The sequence below is a fragment of the Pecten maximus genome, chromosome 13, assembly GCF_902652985.1.
Source record: "Pecten maximus chromosome 13, xPecMax1.1, whole genome shotgun sequence".
Lineage (NCBI taxonomy): Eukaryota > Metazoa > Mollusca > Bivalvia > Pectinida > Pectinidae > Pecten > Pecten maximus.
Window position 1 is genome coordinate 3,625,991 of NC_047027.1, and position 26,922 is coordinate 3,652,912.

A 26,922-nucleotide genomic window follows, 5' to 3' on the forward strand; every position below is an offset into this window, starting at 1 on the left:
AGATATATTTGTTTTTATCTTATTAGTGAAACACGAACATTAAAGAATATTTCTTTTAAATTGAAAAAGATCCTCTTTAAGTTTAAATATGAAAATAGAGACCTAAATCTTATTGACTTCAAGCAAGTTTAATTAAAGCAATTAAAATTTTGTTTTAATCTTAAATTGAAAAAAAATAAAGATGAAAGATATTATCAGAAATCATTTTATCATGAGCTTGTGACACACAATGTGCTTTATGTACAATGTAATAAGCACAGAAGGCCAATATTTATAGATTATCATTCAATTCAGTTGGATATAGTCATATTGTACGACACAGAAATATGTTATCATATTTTCAAATGAATTGTAATATATAATTCAGTGGAGATATAAACTGGCATTGACTTATAATATTGATGGATACGAGTAGAGCATGTATGTTAAATGTGGTATACTGCAAGATTTCTATTGCTTTTATGTGAAAATTTATATAACAAAACCTATTCTAACATTTAGCAACTGCATGGTGTAGGGTTCATATGATAATTATGATTATGTTTCGTTTTTAGAATATATATTAGTGGAAGTTTGTTTATCAAAAGTAAAATGATGGGCTTCTTTCAGTAGGTAGCAATCTCAATATGCAGTGACAAATTATGAGCCAGAGGCCAATATGCACTTTAAACCATGTCTAAATACATATAGATACCTTCCAGAAAAAAAATACAAATATCTTCTCAGAATTTCATGACACACCATGTAGTGTCCACAGTTAACAAATCCAGCATCAATCCCATCAATTCCGAGCACAAAGTTGCACTGTGGGCACTGTTTCAAACCTACTGAAAAACAAAAATATATCAATGAAGATGCAATTTAATTGGTTCTAATTAGCCTAGAGCAGAGTACTCAAACTGTATCCATAAAATATCACTTGTTTGCAAATCTTATATGGAAACATTAATCTTGTAAGTAGGCTGATAATAAATATATATACATTGCCAGTGATTGTTAATGTGATATGTTTAAATGAATTTAGGTTCTAACTTGGTGTACACCATTGAATAATCTTTATTGGTCCTATTGAAGAACTTTTCACTACTTTCCTTATTTTCCCTTCCTCTTATTCATTTCAGTGATATATCAATAACAAAAGTCTTGCATTATCTTGTATATTTTGCAGTCAAGTATCACATGTTAACCTTCTTCATAAAATTATATTAACTAACCTTCTATATCTGTTGTCCCAGAGACCATTACCAGGAGGACACTTTTCCTCAGAACTGATAATTCAGCTATGTCATGATCGCTGCACTTTGGACAATGTTGTTCATCTGATGATAACTTCCTGAAAATGTCCTTTACCAATCCTGTTCTTTGAAATATAGAAAGATGGTATATTTCTTGCAAAGGTACTGTGGAATGAAAATGAATTTTCTTTGATGAATAACAATATGGTCGATAACCATCTGATTTGTGTGGATGAATCTCTGTTGAGCCATGGTTTTCATTGAATTGAACAAAATCAGATGAGGACATGCTACATTACAAGAATTGCAAGTGACGCATTTTCTGTTGTTGTCATTCTGTTCAACCACACCTGGCCCCTGCTTGGAAAGGACATAGAAGTGATGTGTCCAAAGTGCAACAATATTCTGAAAGGAAACCCATACATAGATTAGATATATCCACTACTATCCTACACTTGGAAATTCATGTGTATATATAGTGTGCATTTAATAGTATGTTTGTTTTCTTTGTGACATTCTACATGTCCAAGATGCACACCCTAAACAAGTGTATACGTATCGTAGATAGTTTTGTGACATTCTACATTACAATTAACACTCAAGAAATATGTTATACTATTTAAAATAGTTTGTGGTAATTTTAACAGGGAACCAAAATCATGTACATATAGCATTATTTTTAGATTTAGTTTAAGAATCAATACAGAAAACAAAACCATAGTTTGATGTTCAGTATTTTATAACTAAATGTTCACCTAAAGTTGATGTTTATGGTAGAAATAGTACTCTGAAAATATAATAAAGAGCATTTAGAATGTAAAACTATTCATAGGTGACAATTATTCATCTGTTTGCAATTTGCATGATGCTCACTTTCCTTTCCAAGAAAGAAACTGAATTATCAGTCAATGCTTAAATGAATAACAAGTGAATCTTGTCATACCTGATCAGCACTACCCTCTTCATTTTCAGCCTCAATACTGTCCTCAACTGCACTGCCTGTACAAATTTATTATAAACATGATCATATATTCAATCACATCAATATATGCAGTATTTAAGGTAATCTGTTCATTTGGATGAAAACGTTGAAAAAAACACCTACTGTACCATGATCAAACAATGATAATTAATCATATTTATATCTTTTTTCTTAGCAAGAAAATTACAATGTTTCTCATGTTAATTCCTTTTATATATGTATTGTATTGCTGTTAAAAAAATTAAGATTATAAATCAACTATCTCTGCCATTCAAAGATGTCAAATTTGGTTTTATCAAGGTGAAATAGCATCAAAGATGGCAGGTCAAAGCACTTTGACACACTCTTTTCTCACTGCACTCCACTGTCCCAAACATACCTATCTAGTTCATCCATGTTAAACAGTATAGGAAAGAGATATCCACAGAAATCATTTGGGATGGACAGAGTTAAAACCTATACTGGTGTTTTCATTAAAATTTCCACATTTTACTAAGTCATCAACATTAATTTTTATTTGTATAAATCAAGATAGTCAAGAGTATCAGAAGTGAAAAGTCAGGAATTATGCAATGTAAGTTGTCAAAGTCCTCTAACAGAATTTCCACTGCTCCTGTGTGTAAACATCCAGGATTCCGCAGAGTGAAGTCTGAAATGTATAATTGTCATGCATACATATTGATCAACAATTGACTTTCACATTGAATAAATCTTTGCATCACTGCATTTTATAAAAATCTTATTGTGTACATAGCTTTAAAACGTATTTGATATCATAATATTACCAATTATATTAATTATTAAATTAGATTTTTGTTGAAATTTTATATTTTCTTCTAGGACAGAATAGTAACTTAATATCCATAGCATATGCTTTAACATAATAACACTACTGATACATTTAACATGGAACTAGCTGTTATCATATGTTATGGAATAACATAAACACACAATCTATAATGGGTTTAAAAACATATAAAGTAGAGTCTAGATTCACATAATTACATTCACAATGAAATGAAAATGAACAATATATCAAGTGCTGTGAATGAGTGAGGTTCTCCTACCTCAATAAAGATTTAGTGGAAATCAAAATCAAAATAGTGACAAAGTACAGTACTTTAAAACACTTACTTTTCAAGTTTCATATAACAAGCATGTTGGGTATTGCTGAAGTAAGACATGTCCCATACAGTCCCAAACTAAATATACTAGACTAAAGTTACCCGGGTACATATACAGTGTACCCTCGACCTATCGCCACCCCAATCTACACCCACCCTCGCGTACCGCCACCTACACCCCTAGAACGGATTTCCCTTCTATATAATTCCCTCGTTAACTTCGCCAACCTTGCATACCGCCATTCGCCACGTTCATAACAATACAAACGTCCCGAATCCCTATATATTACCCCCGACGATATCGCCATCTTGGTTCGTTTTTTCTGCAATCGAGGAACTCTTTAAGTGTTCTATTTATGGAATTGGAGTACATTGTATTTCTTTTTTCACAGGCAACTTGGTTACACGCTTGAATGAGTTCCTTTCGCTCAGGTAGATATATGTATTGATGTTTATATGCATGTATGTGACATCTACACACAGGTATAGTTTGATTTGTAATAAAGTATGACAGATTTCTGCTCAATAAGTGTTCTTATTTATGGTATGAATGATTTGGCTTCGTCAGTCGAGATGGAAACTCCGAGACGAAAGCCTGTTCTTCTTGATCATGGTCATTAAGACCAGAATCGGACTTGATCCAATGCCGCGTAATTTCCAATTAAATTTGACAGATTGTAACAGATGGCATGAGACAAAAGCAAATTCTGCCCTGCAGTTAGGGCGTAAGAATTGTACCTGCTGTCCCCATTGCATGATCGTAAGAGGCGACTAAATTTGGGATCTCATCTTTTCTCTTCTTTCTGAACAACTTTCTTCTTCCTAATGTCTCCCTTGACAATGCCTCACTTTTGGCCTTTAGTTGAGCGTTCGCCCCTGTGAGGAAGGCTTTGGGCCCTGTCCCCTAGCCGAGACATACCAGAGTCTTTAAAAATGGTAGTTGCTGCTCCTTGCTTAGCGCTCAGCATATTAGGAGTGGGACGACTGGTTGGCCCGTTGTCAGTATAATGTGACCGGGTGGGGTGTGCTGCTGGGTGTCTTCGGCAGTATGCTTCAGTGAGGTAGCACTATAAATCGGCAAAAGTTAAGGCCTATCACAAGGAGACTTAACACGAACATACCGCAGCCTCCCAAAACACACATACGCACTCACCACACGCATGCATGTCGCACGCACTGGAGGCCGTCCTTAAATGACCTCAGCTGTTAATAGGACGTTAAACAAAATAAACCAAACCAAACCAAAAGCTAATTAATGATTTTTTTCCAGAAATTACATATGTAAATGTGTAATAAAATAGTATAATGTCACTCAATTTCACAGGAGCCTACCAAAATCTCAACTGACCCATCAATTGTGAAATAATTTTCTCCCTTACATTTTACAGAAACTAATACATCCTAAAAACATCCTGCAATGAATTTCTTTTTTGCACCAAAATGTGTACCCATATTGTATTAAACCCGTGTGTTTCCAAATGTATAATTCCAACACCCTTAATAACAACACCTATTAAATGCATATTACTGAATTACTTTAAATGCAAATGTACCTTCAAAACTGACATCAACATTAACCGATAGGCAGTTCACTAGCTCTTTCCTAGCAATGTCGCATGAACAAATGTAGGCCCATCTCCAGTTTGGTTTGGTTTATTTTGTTTAACGTCCTATTAACATCTAAGGTCATTTAAGGACGGCCTCCCGTGCGAGCGACATGTATGAGTGCGGTGAGTGCGTATGTGTGTTTTGGGAGGCTGCGGTATGTTCGTGTTAAGTCTCCTTGTGATAGGCCGGAACTTTTGCCGATTTAAAGTGCTATCTCACTGAAGCATACTGCCGAAGACACCCAGCAGCACACCCCACCCGGTCACATTATACTGACAACGGGCCAACCAGTCGTCCCACTCCAAATATGCCGAGCGCTAAACAGGAGTAGCAACTACCATTTTTAAAGACTCTGGTATGTCCCGGCTAGGGGACAGAACCCAAAGCCTTCCTCACAGGGGCGAACGCTCAACTAAAGGCCAAAAGTGAGGCATTGTCAAGGGAGACATTAGGAAGAAGAAAGCTGTTAGGAAAGAAGAGAAAAGATAATATCCCAAGTTTAGTCGCCTCTTACGATCATGCAATGGGGGCAGCAGGTACAATTCTTACGCCCTACCTGCAGGGCAGGCCCATCTCCAGTCTCATCAAAATTGTATCCTTTTCTCTTGAGAAACACATACTTGTTCACCTGATCAATAAAATCATGCAATATTCTAAGTAAATTGTTAGGTAGCAGAAGGTGAATCAATACACTACACTTCAGTAGGGACTTTTTAAGGAAACTTGTTAGGAAATGATAGAAGTTGAAGTGCAATCTAATTTGAATGCACATGTATTCACTGCAATAAGACATCTTACAATAATATTCTGATTGACTTTATTGTAGCCATTGATCTAGATCTGTTAGCCATTTAGAACAAGATGTGGTGGTGATCTTCAACATGGAAATAATGATAAATTAAAGGTTAAATAACTTATTCTAACTAAGGTATTTATATTAGCAATTATATGGATGCAATTTGGTAAAGAAACAATAATTCAATCATTTTAACAGCAATTTGAACAATGGTTTTGGAAAGTCAACTACTGGAATTATCTATTATGTGTTATTTTCAATTTGGATGCAATATTATCAACTCTTCAAATACATACTTTCACTGCTGCAAGTTCAGCAGTTCGGTTTGGTTTTGTTTATTTTGTTTAACGTCTTATTAACATCTAAGGTCATTTAAGGACGGCCTCCCGTGCGTGCGACATGTATGAGTGTGGTGAGTTCGTATGTATGTTTTGGTAGGCTGCGGTATGTTCGTCTCCTTGTGATAGGCCGGAACTTTTGCCGATTTAAAGTGCTATCTCACTGAAGCATACTGCCGAAGACACCAAGCAGCACACCCCACCCGGTCACATTATACTGACAACGGGCCAACCAGTCGTCCCACTTCTTATATGCTGAGCGCTAAGCAGGAGCAGCAACTACCATTTTTAAAGACTCTGGTATGTCTCGGCTAGGGGCCAGAACCTAAAGGCCGAGTTTGATTTCCTCAAACCGGCGTACGCTGGTAGCCGGTTTCAGACCGGCTCGTCGTTTGATTTGACGCCGGATCTGCGCACGCAAATCCGGCGAGAAGCCGTTTTCGCAAACTCGCGCCGGTCAAGAAAGAGCGGCTACCCGGCTATCAAGATGGCGACGGAAAGGTTTGTGTGAACAGAATAATAAGCTACTCCAGAAAATATGGAATAGTGTATCACTTTTTAAGTACGATATTAGTCACAATACGTGAGAAATGTTTTTGTTGTCATTTGATAGAAGGGAGATTGTCAAAAGATAGATTGTGCGGCTGTCGATCTCGATCAAACGTTACGTCACATGGTCACTGTAAGCACGGGCATTTATTTGCTTTTATTCGGGGCACAGGGGCATGTTTAGTCATATGTTTAAAAAAATAACCAGAAATACCTTCATATAAAGACTAGACATATCCTTGTGCTGTAACTGTATTGTAGCTGAAACAACATATGAGTGCATTTCTGACGGTGTGCAGGCCCATTTATGTTTTCCTTTTAATCTAATATCAGACCAAAGACAAGTGGTTAACACATGACAGAGAACACCATAACATATGAGGGCAGCGACACCACTATAATGGTCGACGAAAAGACGCTGATTGGTCTGAAGAACCGTGGTAAGTACATGCAGCAGTTAATACCTTTATATCTTTCTAAACACTACATTGTCAATGACTATTCAGTTCTTATATCTTTCTAAACACTACATTGTCAATGACTATTCAGTTCTTACTAACAGCTCTTTCCGTAAACATATTAGACCTACATGTAATATTGATGCTTTTATAAATTAACGTACATACCTTTATTAGATAAAAAAAGATTAAATACATTATTAAATTTGCATTGGAAAATTACAAATTATTCATTAAATATTCTGCTCTAGATCATGGAACTCTGAACTTTGTTGTTGAGATCATCAGGAAAATGAGAACCAGTGAAAAGGGTAAATATCTATGTCAAACCTCCAGTAAACATTGAAAGTTGGTGTAGACAGTATTGCCCTATTTCCTTCACTTGTCTGCATCAAAAAGCAACACGAAAAAACACCTGAATGGGGTTAAAATGTGCATAGCATCCATGAAACATTTTTAATGGAATATACCAAATGCCAAAAAAAGTATTTTTATTTAAAAAAAAAAAAAAAAAGTAAGAATATGGTAAGTTTTTTTATGATAATATATTTCAACTGATTAATGTCATTTTTACAGACTGCAGCCCAACTGACACAGGTATGACTATGTCAGACTCAGATGACCTCCCAGATCCAGCCCCTGTCCAATAATCAAATACCCTATTCCGGGTATTCCCACAGCTCCCGACATCTTGGGGTGAAGCGTCTGAAAAATTACTTTTGAATTTATTCAAGCAACAGGAAGAACTAAACCGGCCTGTAAAGAACAGATGGGCTACGATAGCCAAAACAATGGCCAAACATGAGTATGAATTCTCTGCGGAACAGTGCAGACTGAAAATAAAGAGCTTGAAGGAGCGACACCATCGTAACCAGAAAAAGCAGGATAAGTCAGGGGAGGGAGCTCCAGATAACAACGAAGTGGACCGAAGTAGGATGAGGTGTTCAGTTCCATGCCAGACGTAAATCCAGTGTTTGTTGTTGATTCTGGTTTTTTCTTTTCTTTTTTTACTCAGTCTTTTAAATAGGATGTAATTTTGACCACAGAAGGTGGGCAGAGAATGTTTGAAGAAAAAAAAAAGTTTGTATGTGTTTGTAATAATGACATTAGAAATACCAACTGTTAACATAAAAAAGAAAAATCTAAATATAAATGATTTTTTTTATTTTTATTTTTGTATTTAATGTCTGCAGCAGATATGCATTAAACTTTTGTGCAATTTTTGTTGATATTGTGTTGGGATAAAAAAAATTGTCGCATGTCACATTTTAAAACTAAATGTTGTAGCATGTTGCATTTTGGTATGTTTTGATCAGGTAGTCAATCCAGCTCAGAAGTACCCGGCCAGTTGTCAAGTGCCTGTAAACGCCAAAAGGCTACCTCTGTTCAATCAGGTAAATTGATATAAATAGATAATGAAGATGGACTTTGATGTCTTAAGTTGTTTTTTATGTACTTCTCCTTTGACTGCATTGTTTATTCTTTAAATTGTGTTGTAACAGGTGAAGGATTTACCATGTATACCAACCATGATTAATTGTATTGCTTGTAGCTTCACAATGGTTAGGGGGACATCACTGGTGTCTTCACAGTAGAGGATGTAACAATGAGGGAATGATTCAGCTAATAGCAAAAAGGGAACAGGGCCATTTTATCAAGAGCAACATGTATCCATTTCTTAAAAGAGCATACTGGCTTCTGTATGAAACCAACCCAAGATATTTTGTTGTAAAGAAGGGGAAACTCATTGAATTTAAGTTCCACTCTGGGTGCAAGAATGGCTGTTTATGGTAAATGGTGTACTTTACACAATTCATTATTGCACACATCAAAGAAAAGAATTTGGAGGATGCTATTGAGGACAAATATATTACTTTGTAAATCAAACAGTATTCAATATATTTAGAATAAAACTTTCAAATAGATTAAGAAAAATATGATATAATTGGAATTGATAGTAGCTTACATTTTGATTTTTAGGTAAGAATTGCCCTACATAATTACTTTTTTTTTATTATTATTGTTCATCAAATGTGATAATTCTTCTGATGATTTCATTATGCTTTTTGTATCAATGCATTATTCTACAATGGCAAATTGTAAATTAAATCAAACTCCTTTTGCAGGAGACCTGGAAGCTCCCAGCAAGCGCCCCAGGAGATCAGTGGAAATTATGAAGGAATATTTCTCTGATGTCCTTAAAAACAGGGAAGATGAGAATGAGAGACGACATCAAGAAAAGATGGAAATTGCCAAGTCCATGATTGATGTATTAAGGGAATTGGCCGCCAAAAATCATTAGATTGATAAGAGAGAAAAACTGTTCCGTGGAAAATTCATAAAACTGTTGATTTTAAATATTTGTTTTTAGTCATGATTGCTTCATTTTATCACCAAACAGTCTGGTTAAATTTATTGTTTATATTATTTGTGATACGTGTTGGTTAAATTTATTGTTTATATTATTTGTGATACGTGCTACAATCTGTAATGGTTTTGTCTAGACAACATGATTAAAATATGATAAAGGATATGTTTTATTTTCATTAGAGACCAAATAGTAATATACTTGTGGGACACTGCGTCATTTAGACCAAGACAGAAAAGATTTAGGTTTTAGATACATGTATGTCAAGATTGTCATATTTGATTTGTTAGATTTTCTTATGTATATAAGAGTTTGAGTGATAATCGGGAAAGAACCGGTTTTTATTTTACTTTTGTTAATTATTACTTTTTTTATTTGTTTTATTTTGAATGTTCTGATCAAATAAAATGTGAAACAGGCATGTGCAATTAATGTTTTTAATCACAAAAGTGTTTACTGTATCACTGGTTTATTCTACAAGAATGTCTCTATCACCAAGTATTTTCATTAGTCAGATCCTTTGTGTGATGTTCAATCTTTTTAGCTGCCCTTGTGCGTCATTTTGAAGCACAGCCATTCCAGGATAGTTCTCAGGAACTTGGTTTTCTTCTAACAACATGTCTTCTAGGCTATCACCTTCAATGATACACACATTGTGCAGAATACACGCACATAAGACAGCCTTGCATATTTCCTCCACCGATTTAATATTCACATATTTCAATCTTCTAAATCGTCCTTTTAACTGAGCAAAGGCTCTCTCTATGACCTGCCTCTTAGATGAAAGACGCATATTAAAGCTCAACTGTTGTCTGGTCAGATGGCCATTGTCACGATATGGTGTTAGAAGCCACTCTTTAAGTGGGTATGCAGCATCTCCAAGCAAATGGTATCTACCATTTCCACATTTATGAAACCCAGATTCCCAAAGCCGAGAGCTACGTAGCACTTTAGCGTCATGAACCCGTCCTGGCCAGCCGACGTTGATATCTATGAATCTCATATCGTAAGTGCATACTGCTTGCAGAATTAGAGTGAAATATTTTTCTGTTGAAGTATAATTTTGGATTAACATATGGTGCTTCTATCTGAACATGGCATCCATCTATTGCCCCAACAACTGATGGGAACTCGTGTTGTCCCATGTCATTGAATCGCTGTGATATCTCGGGAAGTTCTCTATTTTCAGGCCATTTGACAAATCTATTGAGCATTGTATTGTTTATTGAAGAAATCACATTTCTTTTGCAATGAAGTACACTAAACGGTGTGACACCAAAGCGATCACTAAGTTCATGAATCGTTTCTTGAGATGATAAGTACCTGATTGTTATCAACACTTTTTTTCCCTAATGGGATGGGCTCTCTTCCTCCTGGTACACATCTAGGTGAAAGTTCAGGGTAATTGGCAATAGACTGACAAATAAGTTCTATGGTACCACGGCAAACTTTGAAAAATAATCGAAACTCATCAGGAAGGTAATTTGGAATGACTTCCTCAAAATAGTTGCGGCACCTAGTGCGGTCTTCACGCAATCTGAAAAGAAATAACATTCATCAAATTGGCGTACATATTATACCTCACTGTAATGAAAGCATCAAGACCACCTATTGCTTAATATACCCAATAGAAAGTAATTATGACTTGAAAAAGATAAGCGTAAAAGTTATTTTGTACACTATGCACACCGTTTGTACACTGCAATGCAATTGACGAATACTTTTGCCGATGTTTGTGCTTGTACATGCGTATTACACAAGGACGTTAAGCGTGGGACTTACTCCTAACAATTTTAGAGGATAACACCGAGATAAACTTATGACAGACGCCGTCATAACCTAAAAAATAGTCAGAGACCTTTAGCTAGCTGAAGTAGCACGGGAATAAGAATTTCCATTAGTAACATAAAAATATACATTTTCTGACTTCTAGTTAAAATTGTTATTTCAAGAGGCATAGTAACCGAAAATTCTCACATTGAATGCATCCCCAACATTTCCACGTGCACCATATCGTCGTTTTCGTCGTCAAATAGAATATCTAATATATGAGCGGAGGCGACACGAGCAATGACAGCCATTTTGGCCGGCTAGAAAACTGTTTGATTTGCTTTAGCCGGTTTCCGTAGCCGTTCACGTGACCGGCGAACGCCGGTATAGGCAAATCAAACTCGCCCATTGCCTTCCTCACAGCGGCGAACGCTCAACTAAAGGCCAAAAGGGAGGCATTGTCAAGGGAGACATTAGGAAGAAGAAAGTTGTTAAGAAAGAAGAGAAAAGATAAGATCCCAAATTTAGTCGCCTCTTACGATCATGCAATGGGGGCAGCAGGTACAATTCTTAGGCCCTACCTGCAGGGCGAAGGTGACTTGTTCAGAAGCTAAATGACTCATGTGTCCCACCAAATCAGATAGTTCAAATAACAGGCCACAGAACTGACAACAGACTGAATAACTACAGCCGACTTAGTTCTGAACAAAGCAAGGATATCTTGTCAATGGTAAATGAAAATAGAACCGCCATATGGACCACAAGCAGGCCTCGAGAAAATACCCGTCCCAGACATATCATCCTCAACCACAGCCCAACATAATATGTTACCGATACTCGGTGGGCTATTTTCTGGAGAAAATAACACGTTAAATTCAACGGTAAATTTCCACTTTCACGGAAGTCGACAGACAATGCAGGCCAGTAACTCAAACAAAGTGATCAGAGAAACAGCATAAATAGTAAACATGGCTGCGTCCTGGTCAGGGTACGGGAGAAAGTACAAACGAATACGGGCAATATCTGACAGTAACAGTGAGTGGGAATGACTTACTGTTACATGAGTGGAAGTTTGTTATCATCAGGACCGAGAAGTAATCAAAATCCGTGTGTTTGTCATGAATATCTCCCACTACTAAGACTACAGAACTGTTTTGTATGTACACCATTTTGGACTGAGCGCTCATCGCGTCGTGACCTGTGTTGTTTTGACGGGACTTTTACGAGATACTTATATTTTGACAATGCTATGGCAACATTTGTAAAATATATAAACTTGGATACATATTGAAGTAAAAGAATTGATTAAAACAAAATTTGAACTAGTTTTTTGGGGGAATTTTTTGTACTTTGGACTATATTTTGCCGCATAGGATTGTCTGGACATGTAAGCGGTAAACGTACTTATTTTGTGGCATAGGATTGTCTAGACATGTAAGCGGTAAACGTATGCAAACTTTCGCTGTAAGCCTAGTTAGCATACGGGGTAGGTTTTTCGTTGATAAAAATGTAATTAACAGAATGTTTAACAGTGTCTTCAGTAATCCCAAATAAATTTCACGAGCGGGCACAAAATCAAAATATTAGCATACTGTCGAAGACTCCAAACAGGACACCCACTCGATCCCATTATACTGACAACAGGTGAAACAGTCGTCCCACTTCTTATATGCTGAGCGCTTAGTAACTACCATTTTTAAAGACGGATTGAGATTTCCTCTATATATTCCAGGATAATTGAATAAACTGTTAATAGATGGATTTATAGTGCTACCTTGTAGTATAATATTAAAATAAAAACACAGCAATGTCGACCATGTTGAGAACTGTAATGAAAACTAACCTCAAGTCCCTTTTTAAGCACAAGATTTTCTTTTGCATATGTAATCAATTATATTGAGCAAGTTCTATTCACCAGTTTATAATTATTCACGCATTAATCTGATATATAGAGCTACGACCAAAGAAAGTTCATAAAGGAATCGCGAAAACGATCCGGAACACGTACTGGTCTCCCTGCACTGTCCGAGTACGAATCTTCTGTATCACGGAACTCCTCTTCCTCCTCGGGCTCCTCATCATGAGATTGAGAACTTGATTCGTCATTCACACTCACAGGTTGATCTGAATCCCAGAACTCCTCAACCTCCTCTTTATAGTCAGAGGTTATCCCAGAGTGTGCAGTCAACGGAACCCGATTGTGCCTCAGAATGACTCCTTCTGGTGTACAAATGTTATACGAGCGATTTCCAGGTACCTCAACATCTTCTACCGTTTTCTAGTGTCATTCCTTTGTTCTTGTATTTTACCATGTCTCCCTCTTTAAATTGTGAAAGAGGTTTGAATTTTTTGTCATAGTACTGTTTGTGCTGTCGCTGTTTTTCCATCCTCTTGTATGCTTCCAACATTAAGACTGGACGGTTTTAACAGTTTTGACGACATTGGAAGTGTAGATCTCAAACAGCGTCCAATCAACAGCTGAACTGGTGACGATCCCGTCTCTCCAGGTGTATTCCTGAATTCTAATAACGCCAAATATGGATCCTTTACAGCCTTCCTAATTATGTTTTTTTATAGTTTGTAGAGCTACTGGTTATGTGTTTGAATTTCAACTTATACCTGAATTCGCTTGAAATCCCTCGCACTTTACTTGGGACCATTTTCCGACACAACCTCTGATGGTATGCCGTAACGTGCAAATATTGACTTCATGTGATTATGGTTTTGTTTAGTTAAGTCTGTTTAACGTCCTATTAAAAGCTAAGGTCATTTAAGGACGGCCTCCCGTGCGTGCGACGTGCATGCGTGTGGCGAGTGCGTCTGTGTGTTTTGGGAGGCTGCGGTATGGAGAAATATGCCAATGTTGGCAGCCATCTTGAATGAGGCATTCTGGAAGAGAGAAAAAAACCATAGATATCTTCAATTCTCTCCCCTGTATCTTGGTTTTCAAATACAGAAGTGACATACCTTTCTTTTAACTGTATTTTCTTGAGATTTTATCTTTTTCAGGCACTTATTCGATCAAAACTCGACTATGGCTCCATCGTTTATGGATCGGCACGAAATTCTTACCTGAAGATGCTGGATCCTATCCAAAACCAAGGATTACGTCTAGTACTTGGTGCTTTTCGAACAACACTTGTGCAGAGCCTTTAAGTTGAGGCAAATGAACCATCCCTAAATGACAGAAGGAAAAAACTTTCCCTTCAATATGCCGCCCATTTGAAATCCAACCCGAAAAATCCGGCTTTTGACCTTGTTGTCAATCCGAAATACCCGGATATGAAAACCCTTTTCAGTTCCGTGGATTCGAAAACAATATTTAGCTACTTGAAAGAAATCGATCTATTTTATAGACATTGATGTTTTTACGTTACTGTCTTTCACAAAGTTCACATAATCTATTCGTACATATTATTTTACATAATCTATTCGTACATATATATATATTACCATTTTTAACCACCTTTTTATCATAATGATCTAAATATACAATACGGATGCTTTTAAAATTGAAAAATTTTATCTGATTTTAACTTTAAAAAATGAAACATGTTAGAATATTGTTTGGCCCTAAATGACCCTAGTTGTCGATGGGCCGTAAAACACAAACAAACAAATTTTTCAGGCTGTTTTGGACATCTTCTTTCAATATCTGTTGTTGATGATTCATGTTGTATACCAAAAAAACATTGGAACCAGATTCATCAGAGGCCTTGGTGATAAAAACAAGATCTCATGACGTTATTGACTTCCGGTATGCTAGTATAGCATGTAAATGGTTAGCCGGGTTGGATTTCACGATGTTATTGACTTTCGGCATGCTAGTATAGTATGTAAATGGCTAGCCGGGTTGGTTTTCATGGCGTTATTGGCTTTCGGCATGCTAGTATAGCATGTAAATGGCTAGCCGGGTTGGTTTTCATGGCGTTATTGACTTTCGGCATGCTAGTATAGCATGTAAATGGCTAGCCGGGTTGGATTTCACGATGTTATTGACTTTCGGCATGCTAGTATAGTATGTAAATGGCTAGGCGGGTTGGATTTCATGGCGTTATTGACTTTCAGGCATGCTACTATAGCATGTAAATGGCTAGCCGGTGTAGGAGTCAATTCTTCCCCCCCCCCCCCCCCCCCCCCCCCCCATAAAACTTTCCCCGGGGAAAGAAATGGCTAGCCAAAAGTTTCCCCGGGGGAAACAATCAGCTAGCCCATTCTGTCCCCCCTATCAGCGATGTTAGCGGGAATTTTTTTTGCTAGCCCATTCTTTTCCCCCTGTCGGCTTTAAATTTGGAGATGGGGAAACTTTTGGCTAGCCCATTCTTTCCCCCTTATCAGCTTTGGAGATGGGGAAACTTTTGGCTAGCCGATTCTTTCCCCCCTATCAGCTTTGGAGATGGGGAAACTTTTGGCTAGCCCATTCTTTCCCGCCTATTAGCTTTGGAGATGGGGAAACTTTTGCCTAGCCCGTTCTTTCCCCCCTATCAGCTTTGGAGATGGGAAAACTTTTGGCTAGCCCATTCTTTCCCCCTATCAGCTATGTTAGCGGGGAAATTTTTGGCTAGCCCATTCTTTCCCCCTGTCGGCTTTAAATTTGGAGATGGGGACACTTTTGGCTAGCCTATTCTTTCCCCCTTATCAGCTTTGTAAGCGGGGAAATTTTTGGCAAGCCCATTTTTTCCCCCCTGTCGGCTTTAAATTTGGAGATGGGGTAACTTTTGGCTAGCCTATTTTTTCCCCCTTATCAGCTTTGTTAGCGGGGAAATTTTTGGCTAGCTCATTCTTTCCCCCTGATCAGCTTTGGAGATGGGAAACCTTTTGGCTAGCCCATTCTTTCCCCCATATCAGCTATGTTAGCGGGGACATTTTCGGCTAGCCCTTTCTTTCCCCCTGTCAGCTTTGGAGATGGAGAAGCTTTTGGCTAGCCTATTCGTTCCCCCCTATCAGCTTTGGAGATGGGGAAAATTTTGGCTAGCTCATTCTTTCCCCCCTATCGGCTATGTTAGCGGGACATTTTCGGCTAGCCCTTTCTCCCCCCCCCCCCCCCCCCCCTGTCAGCTTTGGAGATGGAGAAGCTTTTGGCTAGCCCATTCTTTCCCCCTATCAGCTATGTTAGCGGGGAAAATTTTGGCTAGCTCATTCTTTCCTCCCTATCAGCTATGGAGAATGGGAAACTTTTGACTAGCGAAATCTTTCCATCTATCAGTTTCAATGTTTTGAATTAGTGTTGAGGCTCTCATGAATTTTCGGAAAATAAAAATAATTCATAGTTTATAATAGTGGGGAAACTGGGCTAGCCCATTTTCCTCTGTCCACCATTTATGGTGGTGGGCAATATACCTGTTAATCCATATTTCACTCCATTAGTTTTTAGGTCACCTGAGACGAAGTCTCAAGTGACCTATTCTAATCGCCTTTTGTTCGTCGTCGTCCGTCGTGCGTCGTACGTCCGTAAACTTTTTACATTTTCGACTTCTCCAAAACCACTGAACAAAATTCAATGAAATTTGGCAGAAAGTTTCTATGGCTGAAGGTCAACCAAAATTGTGAATTATATGGTCCCCACCCCACAGGGGCCTGAGGGGTGGGGCCAAAAAGGGTCAAATTGACTAAAACTTCAAAAATCTTCTTCTCTACTCTCAGATATGGTGGAGTCAAACACTCTTTATTGATGAAAGGGTCTTGTGGTGCTTTACTAAAATTGTGAATTGCATGACCCTGGAGTCTTACGTTTGCACCTGGGGAGGGGGTAAACTTTACTATAGTTTATATAGGGAAATCACATTTTTGACTATTATTTGTTGGATTTGTATTGGAATTCATTCTAACTTGTATCAAATTATCAGCATGGGATGACACTTTGATGGTATGTACATGTTGGCCCTAGTTGACCCCCAGGGGCTGGTGGGCGGGGCCAAAAAGGGTCAAATTGACTAAAATTTCAAAAATCTTCTTCTCTACTCTCAGATATGGTAGAATCATATACTCTTCATAGATGGAAGGGTCTTAAGGTGCTTTACCAAAATTGTGAATTTCATGACCCTGTGGTCTCACGTTTGCCCCTGGGGAGGGGGTAAACTTTACTATAGTTTATATAGGGAAATCACATTTTTGACTATTATTTGTTGGATTTGTATTGGAATTCATTCTAACTTGGTTCAAATTATCAGCATGGGATGACAGTTTGATGGTATGTACATGTTGGCCCTAGTTGACCCCCAGGGGCTGGTGGGCGGGGCCAAAAAGGGTCAAATTGACTAAAATTTCAAAAATCTTCTTCTCTACTCTCAGATATGGTAGAATCATATACTCTTCATAGATGGAAGGGTCTTAAGGTGCTTTACCAAAATTGTGAATTTCATGACCCTGTGGTCTCACGTTTGCCCCTGGGGAGGGGGTAAACTTTACTATAGTTTATATAGGGAAATCACATTTTTGACTATTATTTGTTGGATTTGTATTGGAATTCATTCTAACTTGGTTCAAATTATCAGCATGGGATGACAGTTTGATGGTATGTACATGTTGGCCCTGGTTGACCCCAAGGGGCTGGTGGGCGGGGCCAAAAAGGGTAAAATTGACTGAAATTTCAAAAATCTTCTTCTCTACTCTCATATTTGGTAGAATCAAAAACTCTCCATAGGTGGAAGGGTCTTATAGTGCTTTACCAAAATTGTGAATTTAATGACACTGGGGTTTTGCGTTTTGCCCATGGGGGAGGGTAAACTTTACTATATTCAATATTGGGAAATCACTTTTTTGGCTATTATTGATTGGATTTGTATTGGAATTTATTTAAACCTGGTTAACATTATCGGCGTTGGATAACAGTTGATAGTACACATATGTTGGCGCTGACTGACCCCCAGGGGCTGATGGGCGGGGCTAAAAAGGGTCAAATTGACTGAAACGTCAAAAATCTTCTTCTCTGCTCTCAGATATGGTGGAGTCAAACACTCTTTATACCATCGTATTTTGCACGTTGGAACATACATTAATCCCACAACTACTCTGCTATGTTTTTTGGCAATATAACAACAAACACTTTGGTTGTCGAAAAATGAGCATTTATTAAAAATGCCAGTTATTTGTTTACAAAACAAAAAAGACGGGGGTTTCTTACTAATAAAACGCCCCATGGACATGTAAGTAAGCTTTTACATTATACACACAAGTAAAACAGTCATATCAATAGACATATTAAATACAAGAAATATTTTTCGTTAACATACAAGTAAAACTATAATATGAAATGCCATCCACCATACATCCTAACTTTAGGAGGACAATAAAGCAGGGGAGGAGGTGGGTATTAGCAAAATACTAGGATGAACCAATTTTCCTGGCAGTGAAAATTATCTGTAGTAGTCACGTGATCATCCAAATCAAAACATCACGTGACTATCCATTCTGGGAGATACTAAAAGCCGGAATAGAAAATCTTAACAATCCGGAAACTATACACTTAACTAATAACAAAACCGGACTACTATATCAGTCCGGAAACTCACTAATTACATATCAAATAGATGATATAAATTACTTTATGTTTTACATAAATCCAATTATACCATCGTATTTTGCACGTTGGAACATACATTAATCCCACAACTACTCTGCTATGTTTTTTGGCAATAAAACAACAAACACTTTGGTTGTCGAAAAATGAGCATTTATTAAAAATGCCAGTTATTTGTTTACAAACCAAAAAAGATGGGGGTTTCTTACTAATAAAACGCCACAAAATTGAAATGAAACTTAATTTCAAGTGCCCCAGCCAGAGTAAGTTGTGTGGACTAAATTTCTACTACTTAATAAGTACATGTACAACAAATAGCAAGACAATACAAAGTCTTATGCAATGGATTCTAGAATCAAAATTAAACAGAAACAAGTCTGTCCCACATAGATATTGAAAGCTGCCTCAGACAGTCTTTCAAATAAAGTTGGATTATTAATATACTAATCTGTTGTAGTAGACAATCTATGTCTGGGCATCAGAATTAACTAATGCTAAACATGTATTGAAAACCGCCTCAGACAGTCTTTCAAATATATTGGATACCTTGTATGGTAATCTTTTTTATCATTGTACATGTATGCCTGTGCACCAGACTAGATATAAGACTAAGGTAACCTCTACTTCTGTGCCAGCTAATATGGTTGCATTAAAAGTTCATAGTAATGTAAATCCAGTCTGTATGATGACTAGATAAATTGTGAAACACAGCTGCGCTCAGTAAATCTGACATATACACTTTTATACATTTATACCACATATCTTTGACTGACTAGATCCATATTGCTATTACAATCAGAAACTAATATGTAAACTATTTACAAAACAACATTGCTGCCTCAGACAGTCAACTTCTTATAAAAATATAAATTCAGCAAAAATGTAACATATGTTGAGTAACTGAGTAATGGTATGGTGTACAACATATCCATACCAGTAAAGCTGCCAATAACAGTCTTGATTAACTGAAATATGGTCCCAATATCACATAGAAAAAATACCTGAGCTGAGTCCCCCAAAAAATATCAGCTGCCTCAGACAGTCTGACATAACCGAGATGAAAACCAAAAATGAATCTTCAACTGTGGAGTTGCATGCCATCAAACACTGAAATTTTAAAATAGCGTTTGACTGCATCTGATTTCCATCGCCACATAAGCCGAATGTGATCTTCAGGTATATTACATTGAAAAGCTGTAGTAGCTGCCCCTATGCGAAAGCTGTGTGATTATAATGTGCAGTGTTTAAGCCAACAAAAGAAAGAGCCTGGTTTAATTTGGTTATGTAGAAAGCCTGAGATACCGGAAAGCAACCATCTATTGTAAATAGTGGGCCAATAACGCTACCGCCTCTGAGCTTTAGGTACTTTGCCATAGCCCGTACAGGACAAATGTGTTTACGTTTGCGCTGTGATTTGCAATTCCACAGGCCTGTGCGAATTATGGTGTTTAAAATACCTTAGCGTTAAAGACATGTGTGTCGGTTGCTTGTGAGTCATGTCCATGCACACATTAGAAACTTGTACCACATTCCTATTGTCACCTTGTGGAGACCGGGATGTTATTTCTCCAACCCTTAAGAATGCAAAGAAACTTAAGGTAAACATAGCCGTAAGCATGGTCTGGTCAAACTTGCTTGGCGCTGTATTGCCGAGAGCGAGTATTAGCCTTTTAAGGATAGCTGGGGTAATAGGAAGCCGTACATCATGACCACCTGACAAATTGTGAACACCTTTCAACACCTTTTTAACAAGGAAACACTGCAAGGGATCCATAAACCCTTGTAGTTTTTTTAGCATACGCTAATCCCGCTATGTAAGTAGAAATGGTATTAGGTGATTTCTTTTGATCATACAACCAAGCGATGTAGTTTATCACATTTGAAACCAGTAATGGGAAAGTGTGATCTCTCCCAAACATTTGGAAATGAAATTTGGTGTATGAGTTCATAGCAGTGGTATATGCTGTACGTGTATTAGTTGACACAGATGCATCAATGAGCTGTCTGGCTGTTGCCGTCAAAGGCGTAGCAACTGCTGTGGCACCCTGGTTGGAAATTGATCCATTGCTGTCGCTAACTTCTTGAATCGTTTTATCTGCAAACGTGAGAGTAAATCAGGTAAAACGTTCAGCCTTCCTGGAATGTGTTCGGCTTGGAACATAACATTGTGATGCATACACACTACGACTAATCTTCTAACCAGGGTCATCACATAAGCATGTTTTGAGGACATTTTGTTGATAATACAAACAACAGCTTGGTTATCAGACTGGAACAAAATGCACTTATTAGCAAATTTGTGTCCCCAAACTTCCATTGCTAATGTAATTGAAAAAATTCTTTGAGTGTTATATCATGACTTTCCATACCACTCTCATCCCATTGACCGTAAAACCACTCTGTCCCACATACTGCTCCAAAACCCAAATACAAATGAAGTTTAGCAGAATTCTGCCACACATCGTCTAAAAAAATGGATTTTCCATTGAATGAATCAATGAATAAACTCCATGCCTGAAGGTCTAAACGAGCTTCCTTGTTAAGCCGAATATGATGATGAGGTTTGGACTTTCCCTTAGTAAGATCTATAAGCCTGCGTAAATATGCACGACCCGGCACTACTACACAGCATGCATGGTTAAGAAGACCTATCAATGACTGAAGGTCCCTCAACGTCACTTTCTTTCTTTTCTTTGTTTTTCCAAGGGCTACTCTAATTTTTTCAATTTTCTCTCTTGGTAATCTAGCTTGCATTTTGATAGTGTCTAGCTCAATCCCCAGAAAACTCAAAACTGATGCAGGACCCTCAGTTTTCTCCGATTTTATAGGGATACCCAAGACATTGCACATCTTTATAAACTGTGCCAAGCTTAGTGCACATATACCTGAATTTGGAGGACCCAAGAACAAAAAATCATCCAGTACATGTAACATGTTTGGAATACCAAACTTTGTGCAAGCAATCCACTGCAATGCTGTACTGACTTTCTCAAAATTGAACAGGAAATTGAGCATCCCATGGGTAAACACCTATCATAATAGTGTCACATACCGGTTCGGGATGTAAATATATGTATTGTGTAAGTATGATATTTGTAACCTTTTAAATTACGCGCCGATTTCTCGCGCGTAACTTTTGTATGTTACTGCGCATGCGAGGACGCGAAGGTAAGCATAGCGGGCAGCCATATTGACAGATAGAGATGTGAATATATTGGGAAAGCCATAAGGAGCGTGAAATTCAGCCACGGTAAGTTGATATGTTTTTATTTCAGGGTATTTGTCGTATATATGAACGACCGAGAGTGTTTATGTGTATAAGCTCGTGCGTGGCAAGTTTACAAAGGGTCATGACCATATTTACTATATTGACATTAATTAATTATTATTTACTTTTTTTGTCGTTATAACAGTAAGAACATACAGTGCCAACAGGTTTGGTTTGGTTTATTTTGTTTAACGTCCTATTAACATCTAAGGTCATTTAAGGACGGCCTCCCGTGCGTGCGACATGTATGCGTGTGGTGAGTGCGTATGTGTGTTTTGGGAGGCTGCGGTATGTTCGTGTTAAGTCTCCTTGTGATAGGCCGGAACTTTTGCCGATTTAAAGTGCTATCTCACCCGGTCACATTATACTGACAACGGGCCAACCAGTCGTCCCACTCCAAATATGCTGAGCGCTAAGCAGGAGTAGCAACTACCATTTTTAAAGACTCTGGTATGTCTCGGCCAGGGGACAGAACCCAAAACCTTCCTCACAGCGGCGAACGCTCAACTAAAGGCCAAATTATCAATCGGCCAGGGGACAGAACCCAAAACCTTCCTCACAGCGGCGAACGCTCAACTAAAGGCCAAAAGTGAGGCATTGTCAAGGGAGACATTAGGAAGAAGAAAGTTGTTAAGAAAGAAGAGAAAAGATAATATCCCAAGTTTAGTCGCCTCTTACGATCATGCAATGGGGGCAGCAGGTACAATTCTTACGCCCTACCTGCAGGGCAATAGAAATCTCAGAACATTGAAAATAGATGGTCCAATATTCGAAGTTAAATGTTGTATTTCAATTTACGTATTTTGCTCAAAGCCTTGATATTGAAGTGGGGTTTCTTTACCCTTTATAGGTTGATCAAATTTTTAATCCAAAATTTCAGTATTCTCCGAAAATTTTGTTCAAAGCCTGTGCAAACTCAAAGTGGGTTTTTTCTTTCTTTTTTTGGTAAGGAAAAGGCTGCCATTCACGCTAAAAGCCTGGCAAAGCAACGGCGTGTACAGCGGTACAACACGTGGGTTAGGAGTGAAAGTAAGTGGAAGATATATTGAAATCATACATTCTACTTAAAGCATGTTGTAAACTGGTAGTGCAAACTAAATTGATTTCAACCAGAGGTGAATGACAACATAAAAGTTGATGATGCAAACGACGTACTCGGATGTCGTATCTTTATTGTACATGTCCCCCTTCGGTTATACACTGCCTGGCAGGAAGAGGTTCATATTGCAGTTGTTTAAAATAATTTGGTTTAAATGTCATCACGCAGTTAAATGTATATTATGGTTTTATGTTAATTGAGCAAACGCATACTTATCATAATGTAAAGCATGGATAGTTTGTATATATATTCAAATGTCTTTCTAGTGATTTTATCAAATGATACGGTTCAGTGTTATCTCGATACTCGTTTCATGGTATCATTCAGGGGTTGGGAAGGAAGGGCCATGAGCCATAGGGCCATACAAATTCGTTTGACCCATATGCATTTGAAAGTCTAACACAGACAAAGAGAAACTGGCCCATACCTAGACTTGGTCTTCCCAAATCCTGATCATTTGATTAAACCACATTTTTGATTTTTCTCGGAATCAATGCAAGCCTATTGATTTTCAATTTAGAGACCATGGTCAGCGACGCTGTGGTATTAAACCACCCAACATCATCGGATTTCCAAAATGTCTTAAAAACCATCTCCGACATAGAAAGAGGTAAATATTCTGAAAACTGGTAAACGTATCACGAACACTTTATTGAATTCATAACATACAATTAAGTCTGACTTCAGTGCTTGTGATAATGTACATTACAAGAGCAGAAAACTTGATTTGATTCATTTACTCGACATGAGGTAAGGCAATACGAAGACGCATTTAAAAGTTAAATCCAGTGGTAAAGTACCCGCTTTTTAGCCCACCATCATCAGATGGTGGGCTATTCAAATCGCCCTGCGTCCGTGGTCCGTCGTCCGTCCGTCCCTCCGTCCGTCCGTCCGTCCCTCCGTCCGTCCGTCCGTAAACAATTCTTGTTATCGCTAATCCTCAGAGAGTACTGAAGGGATCTTTCCCAAATTTCATATGTGGGTTCCCCTTGGTGCCTAGTTATGCATATTGCATTTTGAGACCAATCGGAAAACAACATGGCCGACAGGCAGCCATCTTGGATTTTGATAATTGAAGTTTGTTATCGCTATTTCTGAGAAAGTACTGAAGGGATCTTTCTCAAATTGCATATGTAGGCTTCCCTTGGTGCCTAGTTATGCATATTGCATTTTGAGACCAATCGGAAAACAACATGGCCGACAGGCAGCCATCTTGGATTTTGATAATTGAAGTTTGTTATCGCTATTTCTGAGAAAGTACTGAAGGGATCTTTCTCAAATTTCATATGTAGGTTCCCCTTGGTGCCTAGTTATGCATATTGCATTTTGAGACCAATCGGAAAACAACATGGCCGACAGGCAGCCATCTTGGATTTTGACAATTGAAGTTTGTTATCGCTATTTCTGAGAAAGTACTGAAGGGATCTTTCTCAAATTTCATATGTAGATTCCTCTTGGTGCCTAGTTATGCATATTGCATTTTGAGACCAATCGGAAAACAACATGGCCGACAGGCAGCCATCTTGGATTTTGATAATTGAAGTTTGTTATCGCTATTTCTGAGAAATTACTGAAGGGATCTTTCTCAAATTTCATATGTAGACTCCCCTTGGTGATTAGTTATGCATATTGCATTTTGAGACCAATCGGAAAACAACATGGCCGACAGGCAGCCATCTTGGATTTTGACAATTGAAGTTTGTTATCGCTATTTCTCAGAAAGTACTGAAGGGATCTTTCTGAAATTTCATATGTAGGTTCCCCTCTGTGCCTAGTTATGCATATTGCATTTTGAGACTATTCGGAAAACAACATGGCCGACAGGCAGCCATCTTGGATTTTGACAATTGAAGATTGTTATCGCTATTTATCAGAAATTGCTGAAAGGATCTTTCTCAAATTTCATATGTAGATTCCTCTTGGTGCCTAGTTATACATATTGGATTTTGAGACCAGTCAGAAAACAACCTGGCTGACAGGCAGCCATCTTGTATTTTGAAAATTGAAGTTTGTTATCGCTATTGTACAGAAGGTACTGAAGGGATCTTTCTCAAATTTCATATGTAGGTTCCCCTTGGTCCCTGGTATTGCATTTTGGGACCAATCGGAAAACAACATGGCCGACAGACAGCCATTATCGCTAAATCTTAAATTTTATATATAGGTTCCCCTTGTTTGAAAAGTACTAGATCTAGAGGGCTGTTTCTGAATTTACACAGATTAGTAAGACTTAGAAGAAGGGAAAAGTAGAGAAAAGATCAATCTGACATTGAACCTATAAAGATCATTCAATGGTGGGCGCCAAGATCCCTCTGGGATCTCTTGTTATTGGGACTAAATGTAAGCACCGGCAGGGGTGACAGAACCCTCCTCCGATAATAAAGCCGAAGGAGTCGGAAAGCCAAAAATTTGCTTCTCCAGCTACGCGACTGTTCATTAAACATTACACGCGAAGGTTATCATTATAGCTACTGAAAATATATTTTGAATCGTAACCCTATAGTTTCAAACAGACGTTCCCTAACTCTGGATTTTAGAATTAAAGAAAAAAATATTTCCATAACTTAAAAAGCTCTAAAATGTTTTTGTCAATACCTCTGGGGTTCAACATTTCTTTTTGAAGGTATGATAAAACAAATAAACGCTCGAGGTTTCAGAGACGTGATATGTTCTTAATCCCCTTAGTTTGGATGCTATTTGTTTTTGCTTATTTGTTCCTTACGAATGGCCCGGCCAGAATACCCGAACAAAAAGGAATAGAAAAGCCAGTACAATGTTTTATTAAGCCAAAAGGCTGGTCGAGCCGAACGAAGAAGCCATTTTACTTTCTGGCCGAAAGGAGGCGGAACGGAGGAGAACGGAGGCCAGAAAATGGATACTTAACCACTGTTCTAACTGTTTTCACAAGTATCAATCGAAAAGTATAAAGTGTCCTACAGAATTGCTTGTGATTTTATTATAACGCATGTAATATCAAAGGATATGTCTGAACCAACATGGATGTCATCCGAAATTGTTATTATCGAACAAATAATTGCTTCATTAACACGAAACGAAATCCCACCTGCAATATGTTATTTACATTATCTGATTTTGTTGAATTATAACTTTAAGGCCAAACACCGACGCCAGAGGAAAGACAAGATATGGCTAAACATATCTTATTTTGTCTAATCTCCCAAAATGGACAGAGGTGTGGGGCTATTATCAACATGAATGTAGGAGATGTCCGAACAGCAATCCAGAAAGAGGACAACATGGTCATCAGAGTAAGTATGATTAACGCGGTCGTATTATGAAATAAAATTCATTTGTTGTTTATAATAATATTTGATTTAAAAGTAAATAACAAAAAATGTATTTTATAATTTCAAGATTTTTGAATGGTGATAGGAAATGTTAACTTTGTTTTCAATTTAAAATTAGATTGTATCTAGAGATTACATCTCGATAGAAAGCTACCAAATGTTTTATTTCATTGCGTTTGTAAATTAAGCGAAGCAAATCCTGTTGCCGAAATTAGAGAGTATGTAATTAACATGCATTTATCATAACCATTGACACCAATGAATAGTCTAGAAAGTAATAACGACAGTATGGTCCAATATAGGTACTGGATCCTTACAAACAGATATTCGCTAGAACTGTCCTTGGACATGTTTGCTAAGCCTTCGGCGAGTTGGTTATCGACCAAAGGAATTATTAACATAAACATACCGATATTGTTCGTTGTTTATCAAATATACATGTGTAACTATTCCATGATCCATGTCTGTTATATTTTGTAATTTACTTGATAAAATGATAG

General features: G+C 37.7%; 1 pseudogene; it reads right to left on the reverse strand.

Moving 5' to 3' along the window:
• Nucleotides 1–9,897: 9,897 nt before the first annotated feature.
• Nucleotides 9,898–11,539, reverse strand: LOC117340353 (annotated as a pseudogene).
• Nucleotides 11,540–26,922: the final 15,383 nt, after the last annotated feature.